A 25,602-nucleotide genomic window follows, 5' to 3' on the forward strand; every position below is an offset into this window, starting at 1 on the left:
ACACACGCACACATTCTTTTTTATTTTTATTTGTATGTTGTGCTCGACTATCGGCGAGGCACGAAAACGCCTGTGAATGACTTTCTTAGTTTTGAGTACACTTACGAAAGAAATATAAAAACAACAATGAGAGTTACTGATTTATGATGCTCAGTTTGCAGTCAGTTCTGAGTATTATTAGTAACTACGCTCCAGTCCCTAAACCTAGTTACAGAAAGCGAATCAGACGCATTACGTATTCCAGGCCGTAGCAGCCGCGACTTGGAGACACCAGCTATGGTCACTTCCCAGACCGCTGTAGGATCACATCGGTTCGTCTTCTTCCTGCTGGTACTGTAACTGAGATTTGGCAACAAGGCAACGTATGTTTGGCAACTCTGTGATCGACGAGTTACTTCCTGGTGTGCACGGAATTAAGCCTCAAAGTTCACTTGATTTTACCTGTCATTACCATTGAATAATCTGAGTTAATATCGCTTGAAGGGTAACAAAAGATTGAAAATTTACGGTTTTCAGCCCAGGAAAGTCGTTGCAGGTGTAAACCGCAACTAATCTCGACCTTCAAATAGCGGTTTACGAGTTCTAGTTACTATTGCCCTCGTAATCGGAAACTAAGACCCATACCTCCTCGCCAGCTCTGTGGTAACGTGCTGACCTGTGAAAAAGCGTCTGTTACGGTTCGCAGTTCCAGTCTCACTGACTGTAACGTTTTTATCCCTTCTGTGAAAGAGCTACAAGCAGTCAGATCAAACATCAATAAGGAAATCGCAAGAAAATGCTTTCAGCTCATAGTGCAATGTTGAAAAACTTACAATGCTGCACAACAGGTAAGGCCTCTTTCCGCTGCTGCCAAGCGAATTTTGGGTTTCTAGGAATACGTAACTATATTTATGAAATGCCACATTTGCATACCTCTTGAGTATGACACAGCATACCAATTAAACACAGACCCAATCAAAATCTAAGTGAGTAGTATTTTACTAATTCGTGTCGATAGAGGCATGCTTGTGTACAGATACTTTCGTCGTAAGGTTATCATGGTTAGTTTTATTTCATTTCTTATAATACAGTGCACAATTTTCGTAAGGTTTCCTTTAGTGTTGTTAAAACAATAGTAAACATGAGAGAGAAATTAAACATCAACGATATATGCGAATTCTCTGATGTTACCTATGACAGTCTGACAATGCACATGCAGTTTATTGATTACATGCATGTAGAAAACTTGTTCTGAGTTAAAGCTGTCAAACAAAGTTTGAAGAAGAATAAAATATCACTACCACACGACGACTAATGTAGAAAATACTTTTCTGACATATTATGGCACGATGCGCTCTCCCTGCACATCTTCGAGATGCATCTGCTGCCTGCTGTCTATTAAACCTGAATAGAACAAAATGTCACAGTAGTTAGCCCTTTTTCCACATGCGACTACTTTGGGCTGAGAAGTGAAGGGAATTATGTTCAAAGTTCCATTAGATTGATACCTTCAGCAGAGAGCAGAATTGCGTTTTAAAAAATGTAGCCTTGAATGTATTCGAACTCGCGACATCTTATACACGCTACTAGCTGACACTTAGCTACAACAGCTCCAGAGCTCGACAACTATTCCTCCAGAACTTTTGGATTCCACAGCACTGGGAGATTATGCATATGGTCAGGTCTTGACTTCTGAGAGACAAACAGTTACAGCTTTTCTTTTGGACTGAACGACGTTTTCTAGTAACAGATAGCGCAATAGAATAGCTCAAGTGGAAAGGAACACTTCCTATTTAAACTTCTGCATCCTACACTGTTGGCAGTTGTGTGTAGGTGGCAGTTACGTGATTTTATTTCTGTGATTACAAAATAGTCGAATGTATGCACTGGGTAGCCGAGGCAGCTAGTTCATGGTGATTCGGTCAACCAAGTAAATGAATTTACTGAACATGCTGCAAATTACTACAGGGAGCCTGTGTGTCAGAATTCTCATCCAGTGTGGCGCAACTGCGTTACGATAGAAAAATGACTCGCAGAGAAGAGGATTTCGTGGTCTGTTGAACGGATGGTAGGTTGTTATACCTATGGTCTGGGTTCGATTCCCACTTCCGTCAATGATTTTAGATAGGGAGAGACAGATTCCATTCTCTCCTGGCTACACCAAGTGAAGGAGATATAATGGCTGCGTGGTCTGAAAATTCACATTAAAGATGATATTCCCTCTTTACCAAGTAGACGGTAGGTTGAACCACAATAAAGTCTGGAGTGGCGACATGTAGAAACTCTATCACCAGTAACCTTTCTTATACTAGTTATTTATTTCAAGTGACGACACAAACGCTATGTATGGTCACAGGACACTTATTCCATCTTTTATTTGAGCTTCTGTATGTCGATAAAATTGGTTCTAAACTGGGAATGCAACTCAGACCGCCCTTAACGCGGAATTTGATCCCTTCGTGGCAATACAGCTCGGCTACAATTTGTTGTTTGTTCAAAACTGCAGATTCCTCAACACCTTCACATATTACGCGTGAATGGGATCGAATCCTGGCCCGGCAATAAGAATTAAATTATGTATTATCAAGCTCTATCATGAGAACACCTATCTGCTGGTGGATAATAATTTTGATTTTTAATGTATTTTCATTCGTTGTCAACACTAACGATATCTGACGTTTTTAACTCCCAGTGAGACACAGAACTATTTGCGAGATGACTGTAAGTTCAAGATGCTATTCTGAGCAGCTGGTGGATAAAAATTCGGTAGCTGACGTCTCTTTGTGTGTAGTCAACAACGATATGTGTGGGGCTCTATTCCCAGTGAGCGCTGAACTCTTCGTCATATTATTTCAGTTCGTCGTGTCATTTAATGTTCATACATATTCTCAACTAGCTGCTCGTGAATAACTTTAATTTTTAATGTCATTTTGTGTTAAATAGTTCAAATGGTTCAAATGGCTCTGAGCACTATGGGACTTAACTTCTAAGGTCATCAGTCCCCTAGAACTTAGAACTACTTAAACCTAACTAACCTAAGGACATCACTCACATCCATGCCCGAGGCAGGATTCGAAACTGCGACCGTAGCGGTCACGCGGATCCAGACTGAAGCGCCTAGAACCGCACGGCCACACCGGCCGGCCCCCGCCATCTGGTATCAATGCATTACCCTATCATCCATTACATATAATCATTTCCATAGTACACTTGATATTATAGATGAGTAGGACACAAGACAGGACATAGATAATGTCCGTTTGACGTCAACAGTGTGTAACATTTTACTTTTTTTGAATAGGACAATGTTCCTCTCCAATAATTTTTAGATTAGTTACAATAAGCTTACGCTGCAGGAGAATTCGCTTGTATTTTTCAATATGTGGTCTGTTGTCGGTTTGAAGGCCTTCCATAACATCGGCAACGTAGTGCAACTCCACCGAGGGCTGTCTGGAGTAGGGTGGAGATAGCAATGTGAAAGTTGCGAGCTGTCGAAGACGATCTTCATATTCCTAATGCGATTAGGACATCGTATACTCTTGACGACGTTTAGCACCTGTGCAGTCAGTCACCCAATTTCAGAATTCATTTTGAGTAATCCTGCTAAATTCCCAAAATATTGTCTTTTTATATTGATGAGTAATATGGATAGTCGTCACGTTCATGTGCCGTCTACAACGCAAATTTAATGTTACTATCCTAGGAACTAACCTGCAATACGTTTTGTATTTCATAATCGGAACTATCTACATTAACCGTCATCAGAGCAATGTCAGGGAACAGAATGCAGCAGTGCCTTGCTACCTACTTGAGGACCTGCTTGAGTCGTGTTCTAAGGAAAGGGTAGTTGCTGGTTCACATTATATTACACTAGCGAGAAGTACCGACTTTTCCTTTTCTCTGCAAACATCCAGAACTAAATTCAGTAACTAAATGCTAAGAATATATTTGCATTGTGCCAACTCAAAGATCAATAGATATGGATATAGATACAGATTTTTATATTTAAAGCCATTCTCGTTCTGCGTTGGAATAAACATCATTCATTATTTGCTTGTTCTTGTTACGATTGTTATTGTCATTCTCTCACTCGCAAGAGTTTTCGCATTCCTATTTGGTATCGATGCACATGACGAGTGGCTATGAAAGAAGGGAATACTGAATGTTACGTCATGCAGAATACACTCATTTACTTCGGCTCCTCGTGATCTACGCTACAGGAGAAGTGAGATACATAAAGTTGACAGTGTGAGGACAGACCTGGTAGCACAACTGTGCAACTACACAGTGTTACCAGATAAAATGGTGCTGCGGAATCGAAAGTGTAGTACGGACTTTGCCACAGTAGCAGACAGCTGGTAATTTAGGACCATGACCGTGGATTACACTTTGGTCAGTGCTGGTTAGAGTGCTGCAACTGTAAATGGAAGGCTTTGTTTGATAGTCTTATGCTGATGCTGTCTGAATAAATTATGCCATTGGATACAAAGCGGTTTAGTTTTGAGACCTAACCCACGAGGGGGGAAGGCACAGTGGTCTGCTTCAGGAATTCCAAGCAATAAAACACAAAAAACAACCCAGGAAGGGAGAATGCATTTGGAATCTGTTCATCGTTACGGGGTCAAACAAGAGGGCAACATTACTGAAACAATGATCGGGCTACTTAGTATATAATAGAGCATACAGATTTCAAGGAGGAAACGTATGAAGACGCAGACTTCCTCGTTATCAATATGTGCGGCATATTTTTCGTGTTAACGAAAGTAAATTCCCGCTTTACCTCTTCTTACGTGTCAAATGAAATGAATGCCGTGAGGAATAGAATATTTGTTGACTGCGTCTTTTCTTGCTTCCATCCTTACCAACATATTTCTTCATTCTCGTGGTAATCATGACATTCTATGTGTATGCTGCAAAAGATTGCAAGTGGACAAATTCGACATCGAGGTGCAAAGCGTTATATTCAATTCGAATAAGCTTCCGGTGTATTTTTACTTCGTTTGTATTTTTAGATGATTATGAACGTTACGGAAAATTATCTCACATGCTTTATGTTGAATGAGAAACATTGAATGATCCGTTTTGCTTTCCCTACGTTGAAATGATATAATGTCGGCGTCAACAGCCTTCTTCCACGCCGGAAGCTGAAACTTGTATGATTCTGGATTAATGATAATTGAATGTCTCATATGTATACATAGCCCACAAGGCGACGTCAGAAACCATCAGGGGAGAACGCCGCATAAAAACCAAACGTGCGCGCGCGTCTCCACTCTGAAGAACCGTATCGGAGAATCACGGCAAGCATTTCGCTGAAGAGCTGCCTCGTCAGAGAGCCTAGAAATGGCAGCGTCGTAGCAAGTATTTGTCAACACTCTGATAGTGCATTTACTTCCGGGTGTAGGTCGGCGTTACCTCGCTAAATTCACTTGACATTCGTTTTCCACATCGAAGACTCGTACGATATAATCCACTGCAAGATGACACAATTAGAAAGTATATTTAATTTCTGGACTCCAAGAACGGCGTTCTTCACATAAGTAACACCTGTTTGTGTGTGCATTCGGGAGGACGACGGTGCAATCCCGCGCCCGGCCATCCTGATTTAGGTTTTCAATGATTTCCCTAAATCGCTTCAGGCAAATGCCGGGATGGTTCCTTAGGAAGGGCACGGCCGATTTCCTTCCCCATCCTTCCCTAATCCGAGCTTGTGCTCCGTCTCTAATGACATCGTTGTCGACGGGACGTTAAAACAGTAATCTCCACCTCCTCTGTTCGTGTGTTTAAGGTTGCGTTCTGAGGCTCAGGCAACATCGCAGTTACTATATTCCGCCTCTGGCCGCCAGTGTGTCGTTAGCTCAGAGGTTCCCTTGTGCGTTGCAGTGCTTGTACTATAAGACATAGCAGTTCGAATCACGGTAGAAGCCGCTGACTACAACCTTTAATTTTCCATTTTAATTAATGGAGTTGCGAACTGCTAGTAAAAATTTCTTATGCGAAATCTGAAGAATGCCTTTAAACATCAATCTTCGTCCGATTTCGACTTAGTAAATTAAGTTACTATCATGGATTTCTGCTTTGCAAATTCCAAGGTGCTTCACTGTAAAATAGACTCTGAAAAGATTCAAACCGACTGTCAACGATATAAATTTGAGCTTTGTTCGTCATATAGGTCTAACATGTCAGAAGGTTGTTTATGAAGTGCACATGTTCATTAATATAGTTCCCTTCTTCTAAATTTTTGCAATAGCATTTAACTGTAGACGTTTTCTAACACCGGCGTTAGCAATTCCTTTCCGTTCTCTGAAACCTTCAAAACGACAAATTTTTCTGGTTTAAATCTGATGACCTTAACTGTCACTTCCGATCAACAATAAATACTTCATGAACCCATACATGGAACTCCAAATATGCAGTGTTCCTGCACTGCTACAGAGCATGCATTGCAAGGTATTCACACAGTTTACACCACAGACGCTCACTCTGGCTTGACGAAAACATCCAAACATTGACCAAAAGTTGCACAAATAATTGAGTTTGAAAGGAAAAGAAACGAGGTATGAAGCATTTATAAATTCATCGAATGTAGTGAGGTGGTTTAATTTCGTCCCAGTCTATAAAATTAATTTCGGGCCATACTCAGCTCTTGCCGATTAATGTAATATAATACGCGCCTACTAATCAGGGCGTCTGTCTCCGTTGCTTTTGAGCGTGAATGGAAATTGTAGAAATTTTCTGTGGAGCAACATTTAATAATAAAGCGTTTTAAATCATCAAAAGCGATGAGCGGTAGCAGGCGCTTTCGATAAAGAACGGGGGAGTGCAGCGCCGCTGCTGTCGCCACGGCCGCTGCCAGTAGCCAGCAAATGGATCCCGGAGCTTTGCCGCATACGGCGTCCAGAGGAGGACAGTCTGCAGGAAATCTGCCGCAAAATCGTTACTGGATAACATTTTGATATCGGTGTGTCACAAAGCGAAATAGATTGAATCTGCGCTACCATTACATTCACGTCTTCAGCATTCAGACAGAAGAGGCTATAAAAATATTTTATGCCAGCTGCTCTCGATCCACTGACATTATGAACAGAAACAACGCACGCTACCGCTAGACCACAGGCGTAATCAGCCTAGAGTTTCTCTATCATGGGACAAGTTTTCCTCCAGGAAGTGCCGCAGTCTACAGTGTTGCCAGATTGTGCAGATAACCGGACTTAGAGAATTAGCGAGTTGGCCAGTTTTTTTGTCCCATGTCGCGATCGGCCCGGACTTAGCCTCTGAAGCGGCCGGCCGCCGGTCAAGTTTTATGTCAAAGAGTGTACATTATACAACAAATTTAAATAAGTGGTTTATGTTCAGTGATGAAGGAAAACAAAATCAGATATTTCATTCCTTACTCCACCCTCTTAGAGACCGCTCTTTTACATCAATCTAATGTTAAGCTTCTCGCTATTTGCATTTCTGCTACTTCTAATTATTTTCACCTACCTTCGATTTGCTCTCAATCAATATTCTGTACTCATTAGTTTGTTCATTCCATTCAGGAGATAATGTAATTATTCTTCACTTTCGCTCAGGATAGCAATGTCATCAGCGAATCCTATCATTGATATGCTCACACCTTGAATTTTAGTCGTCGCGCAGGATTAACCGAGAGGTCTTGGACGCTGCAGTTATGGGGTGTGCGGCTGGTCCCGGCGGAGCTTCGAGTCCTCCCTCGGGCATGTGTGTGTCCTTAGGATAATTTAGGTTAAGTAGTGTGTAAGCTTAGGGACTGATGACCTTAGCAGTTAAGTCCCATAAGATTTCACACACATTTGAACATTTTTTTTTTCATCCCACACCTGAACTTTTCTTTTATATTCATCACTCGAACAGAGGAGAATCGAGGCATTTGATACATGGTCCTACAGAACGAAAATTGAAAATTATGTGACTGATAAGGCAAGGAATGAGGAGGTTCGGGTCAGATTCGCCGAGGAAAGGAATATGTGGAAAATACGGAGAAGGGACAGGATAATATGACATTTGTTAGGTTACCAGAGAATGACTTCCATGGTACTAGAGGTAGATGTAGAGGGCAAAAACTGTTGAGCAAGAGAGACACGGGAATAATTGAGAACATAGGTTGTAAGCGGTACTATGAGGAGAAGAGGAGAGAAATTTGTGGCGGGCCGCATCAAACCAGTCAGAAGACAGATGACAAAAAATGCCTTTCTCAAGTAGCCTATGTTTTCCTACAGCGTTCAACCTATCTCCGTACCAAATTTTATCAAAATCGATTCGTCAATTTAGTCGTGAAAGCGTAACAGATAGAGTTAGTTTCGCATTTGTAATATTTATAGGGATTATGGATTTCCTTCGGGACGTGCCAACACAGCCGTCTCAACATTAGAATATCACGTCAGGAAGAACTCCGCTTACAGCTGGTAAAATTGTTGTTTATTAGAACACGATCGGTTCCGCGGCTTCGAGCCGCATCATCAGGCGAACAACGTCGAGTGGCTTACCCATCACTCTTAGCCAAAATTCTCTGAGTAGTAAATTTTGAATAGGAGCGATGGTATGCCTGTGATATAACGTTGTTCACCTGATGATGCGGCTTGAAACCGCGAAACCGGTAGTCTTTTAATAAACAACAATTTTACCAGCTGTAAGCGGAGTTCTTCCTCACATGAAGCCTTTCAACAGCTGCGATTGCGCGTGTGATAAAATAGTTTGTAGTAGAATGTTAGTTACGACAATATGAACGTGAGGACAACACAGAGACGAGGTCACCGAGCTGGGCACATCTCCGACCCAACCGGGAATCGAACCCGGGCCGCTTCGCTTTCAATCCCGAGCACGGCCATCGATGCTACCGAGACGGACGTCGCGCCACCTTCATTGCAACGTGCCGTATCACATATCGCATCGTCTCAGTGTAAACCGCTCTAGCCGACACACCGAGACTAGGTGTGACGGCGGAGCGCCCTCCGCGGAGTAGAAAGACGCGACGCCGTCGTACTTGGGGCGGGTCGGCAGCTGACGTCGCCTCGCCGCGTCTCCTCCCGGAGGCGGGTTTTGCCCGCGCGCGACCCGGCCACGCCCCGCCGGCCCACGGGCGGTCACGGCAGGCGAAGGGCGAACCGCGCGCTGCCGACTCCGCCGCTGCCACCGCCACCGGCTGGCTGCTCACCGCCTCTTCCAGCACGCGGCGCTCCTCGATTTCCACACCCGCTCTCCGCAGGCCGCCTTATGGTATGTGGCGGAGGGGGCTTTCTCTACCACTCCCACTGCCGAGAACATTCTGCGGGAAGAACTGTGGTCAATAAGCCTCCGCCTCAGCTAGAATTTCTCTGACCTTAACTTCGTGGTCATTTCGCGAGACATGCGCAGGAGGAAGCAGTATATTGGTTGACTGTTCTAGGAACGCTCACTCTCGCAATTTTAACAGGAAACCACTCTGTGAAGCAAACCTGTTGCTGAAATTCAACGAGCACCTCGGTGACGCTTCCCCGATTGCTAAACGACCCTCGTAAACCCTGTTTCCTCTGTCAGCCCTGCCTGTTAAGGGTCTCAGGCACAAAGACCAGTGTCGGCCAATATTGTGATTTCCCCTTCCGCCTCCAAATGACAGAAGTGTACAGCAAGCAGAAGCCAGCTTTCGTATCCGTGTGCAGTGGAGTCGCATATCTTCCTCCTCTCTTCAGCGCCCTGTCTGCTCTGTGAGCTTGATGGTGTTGCTGTGACTCTTAGCATACAGAAGCTATTTTGCGGACTGTGGTACCAGTTTCCAAGTAACTCGTTAATTTCGTGGGCCGAGCGATGTGGCGCAGTGGCAGCACACTGGACTCGTATTCCCTAAATGCTTCAGGCAAATGCTGCGATGGTTGCTGTGAAAGGGCACGGCCGACTACCTTTCCTCTCCTTTTTCGATTGAACCGATGACGTCGCTGTTTGGTCCCCTCCCCCGGCTCAACCAAGCAGACTAATTTCGTTGCTACATTTCGATTATCGATGTTGTGTATGGAATGACATCTAATTAACTTTGCATGACGATTTCTACAAAAGAACGTACAATATGACTAGGTCTTACTGTGTGTTGTCGTGCACTATCGGCCAAACGATTGTCTTGCAGTATCGACCAGAAGTAATTTCAGTTTTTAAATTATACTTTCTTCCTCTCTCTTCCTATCAGGTGGAAAGGACGGAACATGATAAAAGAAGTAAGAGAAAAATGGAATGAAGATAGCATGAAAATGGCTGTGAGAAAGGTTATGCCTAACAAACTGACCGCGAGGAAGACAGGTGAAGAATTTTCAACACAGAAAAGATAAAGGTCGGCACCGAAGACAAGATATTACAAGCAATAAAATAAAGTCTGAAGGAGACTTGAAGAAAGCTGAACTTAACTCCGTCCTTCCAAAATAAAATGAGCACGCAAAGAGTGGCAACGGGAATTCCATTTGAAAGTGACGAAGTAAACTGGAATTCACTGGAAATAATGCATCAAGACAAGAGACTGGAAACTGCGTTATGTGTTCGCAGTAATTTAAAGAAGACTGGGTGCTGTCTACCAAGTGCGTAGGCTGGCCACATGTTGGATGTGTGGATCAAAACAATACTTTGCATCTTATTAACGATTTTTATAAAACAGTGAGCTAAACTTTCCTAAAGTAAGATGAAAGACTAACAATTAATTCACTTGCTCATGTGTTCCGCTGCTATTCAATAAGTATCACTGCAGTGTATGATTCACAACCAGTATTATCACAGGAATAATAATGACCGATACTGCAAGACACTTTCTATATGCATTGTAATTTTATCTCTTTTACTTTTAATGTAATTAAGTACCGTACATAAAAATAAAAAGCATTACACTGCGCTAGTCATAGAACAAGTCTTCAGATAAGTTAATACTGTATTATTATTACGATTGACATCACAATTACACAGTAAAGCCGGAGAAGTTGCGCGGGCTGATACTTTATGACTCTCCCCTATTCATCGGACAAGCTACCGCCTTCATGGGTCCACAACATTCCCTATCCTACACATTCCTTTACTTCACGCCTATGGTCACAAATTTTCTGTTATCAGACTACGGGTTTCCGTCTATAATGACCATCTTTAGATCTGCTTTATATAAACTGATCTGAAGATGCTCGTTATAGACTATAACCGGTAGTCTCCTGACAGAAAATTTGTGACCATAGACGTGAAGTAAGGAAAATTTATTCTATATTCGGGTGACTGTTCAATTCGCGACCATGTCGCAGCTTGTGAAACCCTGAATATCCTTCCGATGAATCTCAGTCCGGCGTCTACCTCTCCTGTGGCTACTTTTATGTGGTCGTTCCACGTCTGACTTTCCAAACCGTACGTTGGCCTATGCTCGCAAATATTTAATACATATTCAGCAAACATTCTTGTATTCCAACATAAACGAGGCAGGAAGAGAAGCCTCTACCACCTGAGGTAGTCTCTGTTATTGAGGTGGGTTGTTTGCATCCAGCGAGTATACAGCAGCGTCATACGGCCAAATACCCTGAAGCAAACTACGGTAAAACTGATGGCAAAAATTCCCGCGGGAGGTTCGAGTCCTCCCTCGGGCACGGGTGTATGTGTTGTTCTTAGTATAAGTTACATTAAGTTAGTTTAAGTAGTGTGTAAGTACAGGGACCGATGACCTCAGCAGTTTGGTCCCTTAGGAATTCACACACATTTGAACATTTGAAGGCAAAACAAATTTACAACAGTCCATACCAAAACACTGTAAGACAATGAAGGACGCACCATGAAGGAACTACCCGAATCAGATGGAAATCAGTAAATGTGTTGTACATCTACATAAAAACATGTGATGAATTACAGTTTCCGAAAAACTGAAAGAATTATGCAATAGAAAGGGCTCCACAAACTGAGCAAGTCATTAACGCTTTGGTCCTCTTTTGGCCCTTATGTAAGTAGTCATTCGGCTTGGCATTGACTGATAGAGTTGTTGGATGTCCTCTTGAGGCATATCGCGCCAAATTATGTCCGATCCGATTGGGTCGTTAGATCGTCAAAATTCGGCGCTGGTTGGAGGGCCGACCCCACCATGCCCCAAACTTTCTCAGTTTTGGAGAAAGCCGGTGGAATTTCTGAACAACGAAAACTCGAAGACAAGCAGTAGAAACTCTCGCCGTGTGCGGACGAACATTATATTGCTGAAATATAAGCCCAAGACGGCTCGCTATGAAAGGCAACAACGTATCGCTGTGGTGTGAGGGTGCCGCAGATGACAACCAAAGTGGTCCTGCTATGAAACGGCCCCCTAGACCGTCACTCCTGGATGATGGAGCGCATGGAGGGCGGGTCACTGCCAGACTGATATTCTCCCATTGTCACGTTGGCTCAGTTCGAATCAGGACTCACCATGGAAAATAATTCTACTGCGATCAGGAAGGTTCCAGGCCGAAACCGTGTCGGTGTGCCATTGCTTTTCATAGCAGGATCGCTTTGGTTGTTATCCACGAGGCCCCTACAGCATAGAGGTACGTGGACGATGTCCTGCGCCCACTTTGGTTGCTCTCCATGGAAAGCCATCCTCAGCTTACTTTCCGGCAAGATAACGTCCGTCCGCCCACGGCGAGAGTGTCTACTGCTTGTCTTCGTTCTTTTCAAATTCATCAACTCTATCAATCAGTGCCAAGCCAAAAAATTGCTGGCATAAAGGACAGAAATGGACCAGCCCGTCATTAATCTGCGCGATTTGTGAAACTCGTTCTCTGGAATAAATCATCCAAATTCTCTGAAATTTCAATCATATGTTTGTCTGCATATGTGCATCATATCTCCCGATTTCCGTCCCTTCTGGATAACTTCCTCGTGGTGCGTCGCTTTCTTTTGTCTTAGGTTGTGTTATAAATGTGAAACTAACTCTATCCGTAATGTAAGCGTAGGCTTCCGCGGCCGTTGTCTTCTTCAATAAAATTCTTCAGGGTATCAGACCGCATCGTCATAATTTAAAATGCGCCAACGTTTCGGCCAGCGTTGCAGCTAGCCTTCATCAGGGCCTTACGTTAACTGCTAAATGAACCCACTCGGTTCCTTAAATAGCTGCACGAGAAAACCGTGTCGTGAGAAAAGCGTGTGATTGGCTGTAAAAGGAGGAGGAGGAGGGGTGAAAGGTATGCTTTATTGGTGTTTCCTTTATTATCTGTCATTGGCTGAAATAGCTGTTTTCTATTGGTCTTTATATTAATCCACCCCATTGGAGGAGACGGACGAATAGCGAACAGGTGATGGCTATGACGTCACACTGTTTCCATGCTGTCCAGAAGCCGGCTGCGGCGTGCCATTGCTTTGTGTGCTCGCGACCTCTACTGCGGCTCTCCGCGTGTCTGCATGGGCCGCCACGGCTCTGTCGCCGCTCCGTAGCCCTGCTATTGCAGGCAGCCAAGACCTCGGAAGCTTGTACCCGTCCTCTCTATTCATGTTGGCGGGTCTTTTGGCTATTTCTATCGCCTCTCTATTCTTTTGAAAGTGAGAGGCTGTTTCGCCAGGACGCGGGCTTCTTGAAAAAATATTGGTTTCCCGCACTCGTCTCGGTGTTCCGCCACTGCTGACTTAGTGTGTTGTTTCAGGCGGATATATCTTTCATGTTCCGAGAGCCTTGTGCTAATCGGACGTCCCGTCTCACCTATGTAGACTAATCCACACGCACAACCAATTTCATACACGCCTGCTGTGTGTAGTTTGTCAACTGCATCCTTGGTAGAACCGAGCATGTCTGATATTTTGTTTCTGCTTCGGAAAATTGGTTTGATGTCGGCTTTTCGTAGAATTTTGCCAATACGTTCGGTGACCCCTTGTACATATGGTAACACAGCAATGCTCTGTGCCTCCTTCTCCTCTTCCCTATTAGTCTTCTCCCTTGTCGACATGGTGCTGTCTATCATCTGCTTCCCATAGCCATTAGTTCCGAAGATGGACCTGAGGCGTTCAAGTTCTGTCTTCAGATGTTCTTCGTCGCTTATCCTGTACGCTCTCTTCGTTAGCGTGTGCAGGGCGGACTTCTTCTGCGTGGGGTGATGGTGGGAGGAGGCGTGAAGGTACCTGTCCGTATTGGTTGGTTTCCTGTACACTTTGTGGCCAAGTTTACCATCAGGTTTTCGATAAACTTCCACGTCGAGAAAAGGCAGCACCCCATTCTTCTCTGTTTCCATTGTAAACTGAATTTTCCTATGCTGTTGGTTAAGGTGCTTGTGGAAGTTCTGTAACTCCTCTTCTCCGTGGGGCCAGATGACGAAAGTATCATCGACATAGCGAAGCCAACAATTTGGACGTAATGGTGCGGACTGGAGGGCTGTTTCCTGAAATGCCTCCATGAAAATTTCTGCTGCGATAGGCGATAGGGGTGAGCCCATAGCTACACCATCAGTTTGTTCATAAAATTGACCTCTCCACTTGAAATAGGTGGTCGTCAGACAGTGGCGCACAAGCTCACATATATCAGGTGCCACGCGTTCTTCTAGGATGTTTTCACAACTAAACCGCTGAATCGATTTCTTTGGAGATAGCTTGAATCCCGAGAAAGAAGACAAAAGATCTGACTCTAAGAGAGTGACGTTGGAAAGTAAAATCCTTTTTTATATCAGTGAACATAAAGCGTGTTATAAAGTTATTGAATTTTTTGCATAAGAAACTTTAGAAGCACGACACATAGATGCGTTGTGCATTTTTGTTTTTGTGGGATGGGGTGCGGATGGGTGATGGGGCGTTGCACGTTGCTTACCCAAATAGGAGGCAGACACGTGAGAGCAGCTGACATTATTGCACGTACAATAGCTTACTCACCATCACTTATCACAACGAGCACAGCCACAGGTATCCGGGTTTATGCAGTAATTAACTAGGAGAAAATATGCATTACATATATTGGGTGTAAAGATGACATGTGGCAATGTAGTTAAAAGTACACTTCCCCTGATCAATCGCTGAACACTGGTCTATTATTGAATCCAATGAATGGCTGTTCACCTGGTAACTATCTGCGTGACGTTAAGCAGAAGCGTAAGTCGGCACTTGTTGTGCGCCCCCTCTGCGGCCTCTGAGCAGAACCGTGTCGCGCCTGGCGCCTTGCCAGGTGCCGGCCGCCCTCTCTGCCCACCACAGTGCCCCGTACCTTACAGCGGACACACCAGCTACTTCCAGCGGCTTCTCTGCGGTCAGTTTAATCATGCAATAATGACTCTCTCTGCCGATTTACGCAGAGCACGTTGCATTTTTTTATGATCAGTGTCAACTCCCATTCCCTGCACCAAGCGCCTATGTTTTGCACGTTTTCCTGCATTTCATTATAATTTTCTAGAGTTACAACTTCTCTGCACACGTCAGAATCATCCTCGAAAAGCCGCGTGGAACCTATGATGTTATCCACTACCTCATTTATATACATTGTGAAAGTAATGATTCCATGACACTTTCTTAGGGAAACCCAAAGCTATTTTTAGAACACAAAGTTATTTAAATGCCGTCATATGCGATCATTAAATTGGTTCCAAAAATTCTACAAAATACTGACATCAGGAATATAGCACTATAGGTTTTTGTTTTTGCTAGACGACCCTGCCTGAAAGCGAGAAAGACTTGCGCATATTTTCAATCACTGCGAATGTATCGCTTCTCCAGCGACATACGCTAGACTGCTGTTTGAAGAGGAGCAAGTTCTTTCGTATTCTATAGAATCGTGCAGGTATCCCACCATATCCAGTCGCCTTTCTTCTGTTGAGCGATTTCCGGTGGTGTATCTCATACTTGCCATTTTGACGTCCGTGCGACAATTTAAAGGTGGAATTTATAATGTAATGGATGCAGCAAGATCATTGCTGTTTCGAGTAATACTGACGAAGGAATTTCAACAACCTACTGTTATTAATGTTACGAAATATGTGTTACAATTATTTACCATTTCAGGGCTTTTCGCACTCATCTACGGAATGTACACAGTTAGGCATCGCGTAAAACAAGCATTAGGTATAATATGATTCTTTGAAGTTTTCCCTGCATAGTGGGTATGCAAGCAGGCTGAATGGTTGTCAGCGGAAATATAATGGCAAGACGTCAACGCTATCCGACTACACGACCGAAAGCTCATGGAATATGAATAATATTTTTTTCCTGACACGTATATTCAATATGATTAAGCAGTGCAAGCAAATAACCGTTTGCTTCTAGTGTAGGCGAGAGTGAACATATAGTCATAACATCGCACGTGCCGGAAAGAATATGGAAATACAATATACTGCGAACAAAGCCAGAAGGATGTATGTGATAAAAGAAATTAAAATCTACACAAATAACTTGTCGTCAAAGACCTTTTACAGAGTGGGAAAAACGATGTTGTATCGAAGAGAAATATTGTCACGTAATAGAAGGTGTAAGTAGATGAATGACCAACCCTAACTTCACATAACGAAGGTTTATTCAGCACTTACACATAAAAGAGCGCGGAGCGAACTGCCTCCGGCCAGAACTCAACTCATACAGTATATATACAGCTACAGAACATTCCAGTACAATGAGTCTTGACATTTGTGGATACTTCTAGAATGTATTCGAACCGAATACAGAAATTAAAATGGTACAGCGGAGCTGAGTTTTGAACTCACGACGCTCCATTCAACAGGGTATTATAATAACCACCACACCACGCTACTACTCAGCTTCTTCTGCGACAATATCACTAGAAAATACAAGATGTCTTACTTTGAAGAAAAAAAACCGTAAATCAGAAATCAACGCACACACATACATCAGTCCAAACTCATTGCAATACCTACGTTTACGTTTTGATTCTGATCATCGGTTAGTGGTTTATTTAGATTGTCAGACACAATGACCGTTCTAAATACGTTTCAAATAAGCGGTATATATATATATATATATATATATATATATATATATTATTATTATTATTCACGTTTGGGCCCTACTGGACCACGCGAAGTACAATCACGGGGCATTCAGTTATTTTCTTTTAGACTTTCTCTCTGCCCCAATTGTTTTCATTCTCTCGGAATGAGCTCTTTTCCTTTCATCAGACCATGTGGTTCCAGTTTTCTTTGGTTTTTCAGCTTGACCAACTACCCAGTCATGAATTTTTTGCCTAAATAATTTTCTGTCTTGAATTTCATCTTGTTTTATATCTGCCTCTTTCATGTCCTCTTTTATAGCAGCAATCCATTTTATTGTCTCAAATTTAGCTTTACTTCGATTTTCGTAGAATTCCACTACTTGTTTAGTTAGTCTGGTAGCATCCATTCTTTTAATATGCCCATAAAATTTTAATCTGCGTTTTTTCATATCTGAATATATGCTGGTGTATTGTTGAATTTCACTATTTGCTCTTAGCCTGTATGTTCCTTCTTCAGTATATTTTGGACCTAGAATTTTTCTGATTACTTTTCTTTCTCTTTTTTGGATTTCTTGAATGTCCTTTTTTCTGTTTAAAATTAGCGTTTCAGCCCCATAAAGGCACTCTGGTTTTATGACCGTGTTGTAATGTCTCAATTTAGAGTACCTCGAGAGACATTTTTTGTTGTAGATGTCTTTTGTAAGTCTAAAAGCTGTCTCCATCTTTTGACAACGAATTTCATTTCCAATTTTTTCTAGACCAGTCTCTGAGATTGTTTCACCTAAATATTTGAATTGTGAGACTCTTTTGATTTTTCCATACTTAGTTTCCAAAAGTTTGGGTGCCAGTTTGTTGCTAGTCATATACTGTGTTTTTTCAAATGAGATTTGGAGACCTACTCTTCCTGCTGTTTCTTTAAGGATTTCTATTTGTTTCTGAGCAATTTGGATGTCCTGCGTTAGAATAACCAAGTCGTCTGCAAAGGCCAAACAGTCTATTCGAATATTTGTTCGTCCTAATTTCACTGGTTGGTCAATTTTGAACTCCAATTTTCGTTCGCGCCACTCTTGTATTACTTTTTCTAGAACGCAGTTAAATAGCAATGGAGAGAGTCCATCACCTTGCCTCACGCCTGTTTTTATTTCAAAGGATTCTGAAATTTCTCCTCTGAACTTTACTTTTGATTTTGTACCAGTTAGCGTGTCTCTGATAATTGCCGTGGTTTTAGGATCCAGGCCTTGTTCTTTCACAATTTGGAAAAGAGATTCACGATCCACTGAGTCATAAGCCTTTCTAAAATCTACAAAGGTACAAACTAGTTTTTTATTGTAAATTTTTTGATGTCTGAGAATTAGTTTGAGGACTAAAATCTGTTCTGGGCAAGATCTATTTGGCCTGAAACCTGCTTGATATTCGCCAATTTTCCATTCAAGTTGCTGTTGTGCTCGGTTCAGAAGACATTGAGAGAGGATTTTGTATGTGACTGGAAGAAGAGAAATTCCTCTGTAATTATTAACATCAGTTTTGTCTCCCTTCTTATGAAGTGGGTGAATCAAGGCGGTTTTCCATTCATCAGGAATTTTTTCAGTTTGCCAAATGTTTTGCATGATTGAAGTAATTTCTTTAACGGTTTTTGGACCAGCTGCCTTTAAAAGTTCTGCAACAATTCCATCTTCACCAGATGCTTTGTTGTTTTTCAACCTATGAATTTCTTTAATGATTTCCTCTTCATTTGGTGCAAGTGAAACTGGATTGCATTGTTGGGGAATTTTTGGTGGAAATCTTTCTGTGGGCTCGGGGCAATTTAGAAGATTCTTAAAATATTTAGAAAGTTCTTTGCAATTTTCTTGGTTGTTAAGAGCCAACTGTCCATTTTCCTTCTTGAAGCAAAGATTCTGGGGTTGGTACCCCTTTATTTTGGTTTTAAAAGTTTTATAAAAATTTCTGGTATTGTATTTCTGAAAATCTTCTTCAATTTCTAAGAGTTGACTATTCTCATATTGTCTTTTTGTTTGTCTAATTAGTTTTGAAGTGTCTTTTCTAGTTGCCATGAATGTATCATATGTGTCTTCTGTCTTGTTGCTATTCCATGCTTTAAATGCCTCTTGTCTGGCTTTGATTGCATGATCACAGTTTTCATTCCACCAAGCATGTTTCTTGTGTTTTCGTAAAGGAATTTGATCTTGAGCTGTTTTGATAATCTTGTGTTTGAGTTGTTCCCAATTTTGTGCACTTGTTTTGTCAAATTCGTCTGCTAATAATGATGGTTGGATTTTACTGGTGTCAAATTTGGGGATTAATGGTGTCCTTTTGTTGAAATTTTGGGGTTTTAGCTTTAGTTTCACACGGGTTAAGTAATGGTCTGAGTCAATATTGGCGCCTTTACGAACTTGAACATTTAAAATTTCTTTGTGACATGGATACGAGATTGCAATATGGTCAATTTGGAATTCACCTATGTCCTTGTTAGGTGATCGCCATGTCTTTTGTTTTGAAGGTTTTTTCTTAAAATGACTTGACATAATTTTGAGATTGAAATTTCTGCAAAATTCTACCAGCCTCTTTCCATTTTGATTGGTCCATTTATGTGCAGGGAATTCACCGACCGTTTTTCTAAATTTTCTCTCTTTCCCTAACTGTGCACTAAAATCACCCATTAAAATCTTTACATAATTTTGAGGAATTTTGGAGACTATATATATATATATATATATATATATATATATATATATATATATATATGTGTGTGTGGGTGGGTGGGTGGGTGAGTGGGTGGGGGGGGTGTTGTGTATAAGGGGCAGAGGAATGGAAATCAGAGCGAAGGAAATAAGTAAACTGTTTATTTTTTCAAAAGAAATAGCCATAACTGTTAACATATTTATCCCATCGTGAAACAAAACGGTCAGTGCCTTTATGGAAAAAAGTTTTCGGCTGCGTACTGTGCGATGACTGTACTCCGGCGTGCACCTCTTCGTCTAAAAACAAATGGGCAAGCACGAATGTCTTTCTTCAGGACTCCAAAAATACTGACACCGTGTGTGAGGAGGTCGGGACTGTACGGAAGATGTGGGCGGGCCCCCATGTTGCGCAGTTTGTTTCGACTACTCTGCAGAAGTCTCACTGAGAAGCCCTTACATATCTCCATACAGTCGCGATATGTCCCCATGCGATTTCCGTATTTTTGGAGGCTGTCGATTTACTTTGGACGAAAAAGTACACACCAGGCTACAATCATGGTCCTGTAGGCAAACGAAAACATTTTTTCATGAAGACATTTGAAAGGCTATGGCTTCTGTATATTTTTATTTTACATAGGTAGAACTTGACTGAAACGACCTTCTTGCTCGTTGAATTATGTATGATATCGTTGCCTTGTCGTGGGCATTAAAGTTCTATAGTGGCTAGCATTCGTGCTACCCTCGTGGGATTTATTGCTTGGTGTTGATGATAATAACAGGGGATGGCCCAAATACTTATTTCATCAATGAATTAGTTAAACCTTTAATTAAACAACTTAGCACAACGACTAACGTATTGGGAGGGAGCAAACAACGAAAGGAGGTAGCTGAATGAAAGCATTCGCACCGCTGTGTTACATGATAACTAACCACATGGGATTTTGATTTAAATAATGACTGATCCAATATTATTTCATAGGTTGAAGCTATTCATGATTTCATTATCATGGCAGCCTCGTGACTGAAATTACTAGCGTGGAAACTGACGTTGACTCTCATTAAAGATAAAATTTATCGTGGCCCTCGCACAAATCTGAGAGGAGAACAAAGTTTAATGTATTTCGTGCACTGATGGTGCTTAACGCCTAACATAAGTTATCTCGTATGTAATTAGGCTCAGGATTGGGAGTAAAATTTTGTTTCTTCTTGGATTAAGGTGGTTCTCACACATATCTTCCAAACCAATTCATCCATAGATTAGTTAACGGCTACTGTTTATGATGAGGATCAATACAAAATGGTTACTGGTGGGCTAAATAGATTTGGCGGGAATAATTAATGCGTAACTTCAAGATTCATAAAAGAAGGGCAAGTGGAGGTCAGACAGAATAAGATGCAAGTGATAAAATATATAAAAATCATAAGTACATACTAGAAAATCGTTCACACAATCACACGTTGAGCCTACCGTGAAATGCTACAAGATCGATTAATCTGCACTGATGAACAGCTAAATTTCAAACTAAACACACGCGATGTGTATTATAAAATTACACAAGACGGTCTGTTGCTCATTGATCGTGCAGTCAACACCATGTGGGTGAATGAAAGTAAATGGTGCACATTATGTACTCAGCATGTTGGATCGTTCTTGGATTAATAGCACGCATCATCCGCAAATCTTATCCTTAACTAACTTAGGAAGTACATGGTTTCTCTTCCGTGTAGTTATGCTCACCTTGGAGCTTGGAGACAATGACCACCAGAGAAAAGCAAGTAAAGTCAAATAATTCTAAGCACATGAATGCTTACACATTCCAAAGCACTCATTCGGTTATGATCCGAAGTCGACACCAAAATATCAAAATGCCTGCTCTTTTCTATAATGGTTGCGACCATACGCCCGAGTGTCACACAGTTGGTGAGCCTCTATCACAAAGAAAACAAGTTAAATAATTTGCAAAAAATTTAACGAAAAGCAGTAAACGAAAGTTGAGGAGAAAACGAATGCAACAAACATTAAATGTATTGAAGGCACCAAAGGATTAACTTCATACTGCTGGATTTGAAATGAACTCATGTATTCGTTAGAAATATAGTTCCTAACCATTGAATTTACTTGAAAAGCGCTACAAAACGTGGCCAGAACTCTCTGTAAAATTGTTCTGAAAAGGAATGGATTAATGAATTTAATTAGAATGTACCTCATAGTCTGAGTTTATCCATCATCCTGATGGAGATCTACCAGTTCATCCCCTAGGCCACTCAGAACCCAAATGACGAAAGAGGATGGAGTACCTGCTAACGATGGCTCTGTGCATTGCTGATGGAGGACGAGGTTCCTACAAACCCCGAAGATACGATTATACAGGTTTTGCCAAGTATTACGAGTAGGGTTCAGTGAACTCTCTGCGAGGCACTTAATTGTGAATTGCAGAGTAACCGTGTAGATGTAGGGGTCCACCAAAGAAGTAAACGTTTAGGCTGTTCTACTCACAAGACCACAATCAACTCTTTCCATAAATGATGGGAAAGGGATGCGCAGAATCAAATAAATAAACAAACATGGTCATGTTCATCCCTAGCAAGAGGCTCTTGGAACTGAACAAAACTGCAAAGATGAGCAATGTGTCATTAATAATGAAGAACATAGGCTATCTTGACGCAAATTAATGGGATGGAACATCCAGTTCTGTCTCAGACTGACCGTCTTGTCTCACAGAGGGACAGATGTGTTAACAATTATGGTGACTGCATTGAAAATAATAAACAGACGGCTTACTGTTTTTTTTTCCATCCATCTCGTTTTGTAACTTCATAACAGCTGTCAAAATACTGTATGTGCCAGCATCTGTAGTAAAAGATGTGGTTCTAAGAAGGCATGTACAACATACCTAATATTTCATGAACATGAGTCTTTTGGAAAGCCTATTTAAGTCAAGTATGTTCTTTATGTGTACTCTAACATAAAATAAATATTTTCGATTATTCAATATCAGATATGAGCACATCAGACAAACAAACAGCTCCATCACAGAGACACGACACTAATATCCCGACATGGCCTGTAGCCTTGATAACGGCTGTAATTCGTCGAGAAACAGAGTTTACAATTTTCAAGCATGGCACATGCAGGAGCATATTACCTATGACCAGCTGTTAGCTGTGGCTGTTCTCGCATATAAGTAATCTTGTTATGATGGGTGATGGTGACCAAGAAACCTGTTGTAGATGCAGTAGTGTCAGCTGCCCTCACGAGTCTGCATGTCTGGGTGAGCACAGCTCCACACTCCACACTCCACACTCTCCCCCCTCCCAAGCTGCCACAGTGCATGAAGTGTCAGCACAAGCAGCGTCGCTGCCGAGCGGTGCATACAGAGGATCGTGGGCAGGAATTAGCATCTATGCATCGTGCTACTGAAGTACAGTGCAGGCATGGTGTAAACACATTGAAGATTGTGTAAGCATTGTCTTATCATGTAGCAGGTATCAAACATTAAAGGCATTTTCGCAAATATGTAAAAGTTCAAATGCCAAAGTGTAAAAAGTTTTTTGGAAGTGTTATTCGCATAACATTCTTAAAATCAAGTATCATGTACTACATACACAGTAAAGCATTTAAACCATCTCATTACCAAATTTCACTGAAATGGGTTAAGTGGGTTAGTAATTACAAATTTAAACGTCATGCACGATGTGGAAGTTTTTACAATTCCCGGTGTTTATGGTGTCATATATCCTGAATCATGAGTCGAAGATTGATATAATTTTGTAGGTACCCACAGTGGTATATGTGACTACTGCCTACAAAATGTGTCGCGAATAGATTTGGTTGTAAAGAAGTAATCAATTAAAACTGCAAATCACATTTAAGTGCCTGGCAGAGGGTTCATCGAACCACCTTCACAATTCTCTATTACTCCAGTCTCGTATAGCTCGCGGAAAGAACGAACACCTATATCTTTCCGTACGACCTCTCGTTTCTCTTATTTTATCATCGTGATCGTTTCTCCCTATGTAGGTCACCGTCAAAAAAATATTTTCGCTTACGGAGGAGGAAGTTGGTGATTGGAATTTCGTGAGAAGATTCCCTCGCCTTTGTTTTAACGACGTCCATTCCAAATCGTGTATCATTTCACTGACATCTCTCACGTATTTCGCGATAATATAACACGTACTGCCCTTCTTTGAACTTTTCTGATGTACTCTGTCAATCCTTTCTGGTGAAGATCCCACACAGCGCAGCAATATTCTAAAAGAGGATGGACAAGCGTAGTATACGCACTGTCCTTAATAGATCTGTTAGATTTTCACATTTGCTAAGTGTCGTGCCAATAAACTCGGTCTTTGGTTAGCATTCCCCACAACGTTTTCTATGTGTTTCCTCCAATTTAAGTTGTTCATAATTGTAATTCCTAGTATATAGTCGAATTTACGGTCTTTAGATTTATCGTGTAACCGAAGTTTAACGGATTCCTTTGATGGATAACCTCACACTTTTCGTTATTGAAGGTTAATTGCCTATTTTCTCCACTCACAGATATCTTTCCTAAATCGTTTTTCAATTTGGTTTGATCTTCTGATGACTTTACTAGTCGATAAACGACAGCGTCATCTGCCAACAACCTAAGATGGCTGCTTACGTTGTCTGCCAAATCTTCTATAAGTTTCGTAAAGGTTCGAAATTAGGTGTAAAGTTTGTTTCAAGTCATGAAGCAGTCTCGTTCTCAAACGATGGATGAACAAAATCTGGGTGTTCGAGTGTCGTAGCCTAGACTACGCTTCTTTTTCAACCCTTCCCTCTACCCTGTCGATCTGATAGGTTGGTGGTTCTTAATCTAACAACGACCCTTTCGAGACAGAAGTGACATGTGTATGAAATTGGTCCAGTGGTTTCGGAGAAGATGTGGAACATACATACATTTTTACAACATGCTTGAACACCTTTTTTCTCTGTGATCCGGTTTTTATGTAATAAAGCCTATATCGCAGTCCAAGCAATAATCAGGTTAGTGCGAAAACTCCATGAGAAATCGTGTAGCAGCTTTGGTGACTGGCGTGTTGAAAGCCAGACAGGCAAGACAGTTTTAAACATTTATTTGACACATTAGATTTCGTACAGCTACAAAACTGCGCCCGCATCTCGTGGTCGTGCGGTAGCGTTCTCGCTTCCCACGCCCGGGTTCCCGGGTTCGATTCCCCGCGGGGTCAGGGATTTTCTCTGCCTCGTGATGGCTGGGTGTTGTGTGCTGTCCTTAGGTTAGTTGGGTTTAAGTAGTTCTAAGTTCTATGGGACTGATGACCATAGATGTTAAGTCCCATAGTGCTCAGAGCCATTTGAACCTTTTTTTTAACAAAACTGCGGGAATGTTGCCTATTACGTTACACTCAGCGTTCTAAATAACGGCAGGTAATTCAGCGTATCGGTCCTGCTGTGACCCGGTAACTGAGTACTCGTCAAACCAGGAACGTATGCAAGCAGGGTTGTGGACATAGTTGGCAAGGCTGGAGTGTGGAGCGTCCCCACTGTGCTGTACGAACGATGCGCATCCAGTGGCATGCGCGCTGTCTGTAGCTCGTATCAGATCAGTTGAAGAAGTTCAGTGAGCGGCAATGGCTGTATTAGTCATTTGCAGTGTGTACTGCCTTAAAGTACGGGAGGCAGGTTCAAACGCCCTAACAGTATATTTAGGAAACACGAACAACATGCATGGATCAAGATTGAAGACGCACGTGGTCGGAGCACACAACAATGTTTTCAGGGACGTTGGGAGGTGTGTGGCGATGCAACAGTGCCCTGTCATACGGTGACTAAATGGATGAAAGTGTTTCGGGATGGCAGGGGTGTCACTCATGATCGACCCCGGTTTGATTTCAGTTCCGGCGAGGTAGTTCGACAACTTGCTCACTTGAAGATGACGGCCAGGTAGACCGCCGAAATATTGTGTCAAAATGACATGATGTTCCGGCTGGAGAGCCGATATCGATATCATAATGATCGGTTCCATTCGGAACGACCCACCACTGACTACATGACAGTTGAGTTCCTTTCCTTTCCTTCCG

The sequence above is a fragment of the Schistocerca nitens genome, unplaced genomic scaffold, assembly GCF_023898315.1.
Source record: "Schistocerca nitens isolate TAMUIC-IGC-003100 unplaced genomic scaffold, iqSchNite1.1 HiC_scaffold_363, whole genome shotgun sequence".
Lineage (NCBI taxonomy): Eukaryota > Metazoa > Arthropoda > Insecta > Orthoptera > Acrididae > Schistocerca > Schistocerca nitens.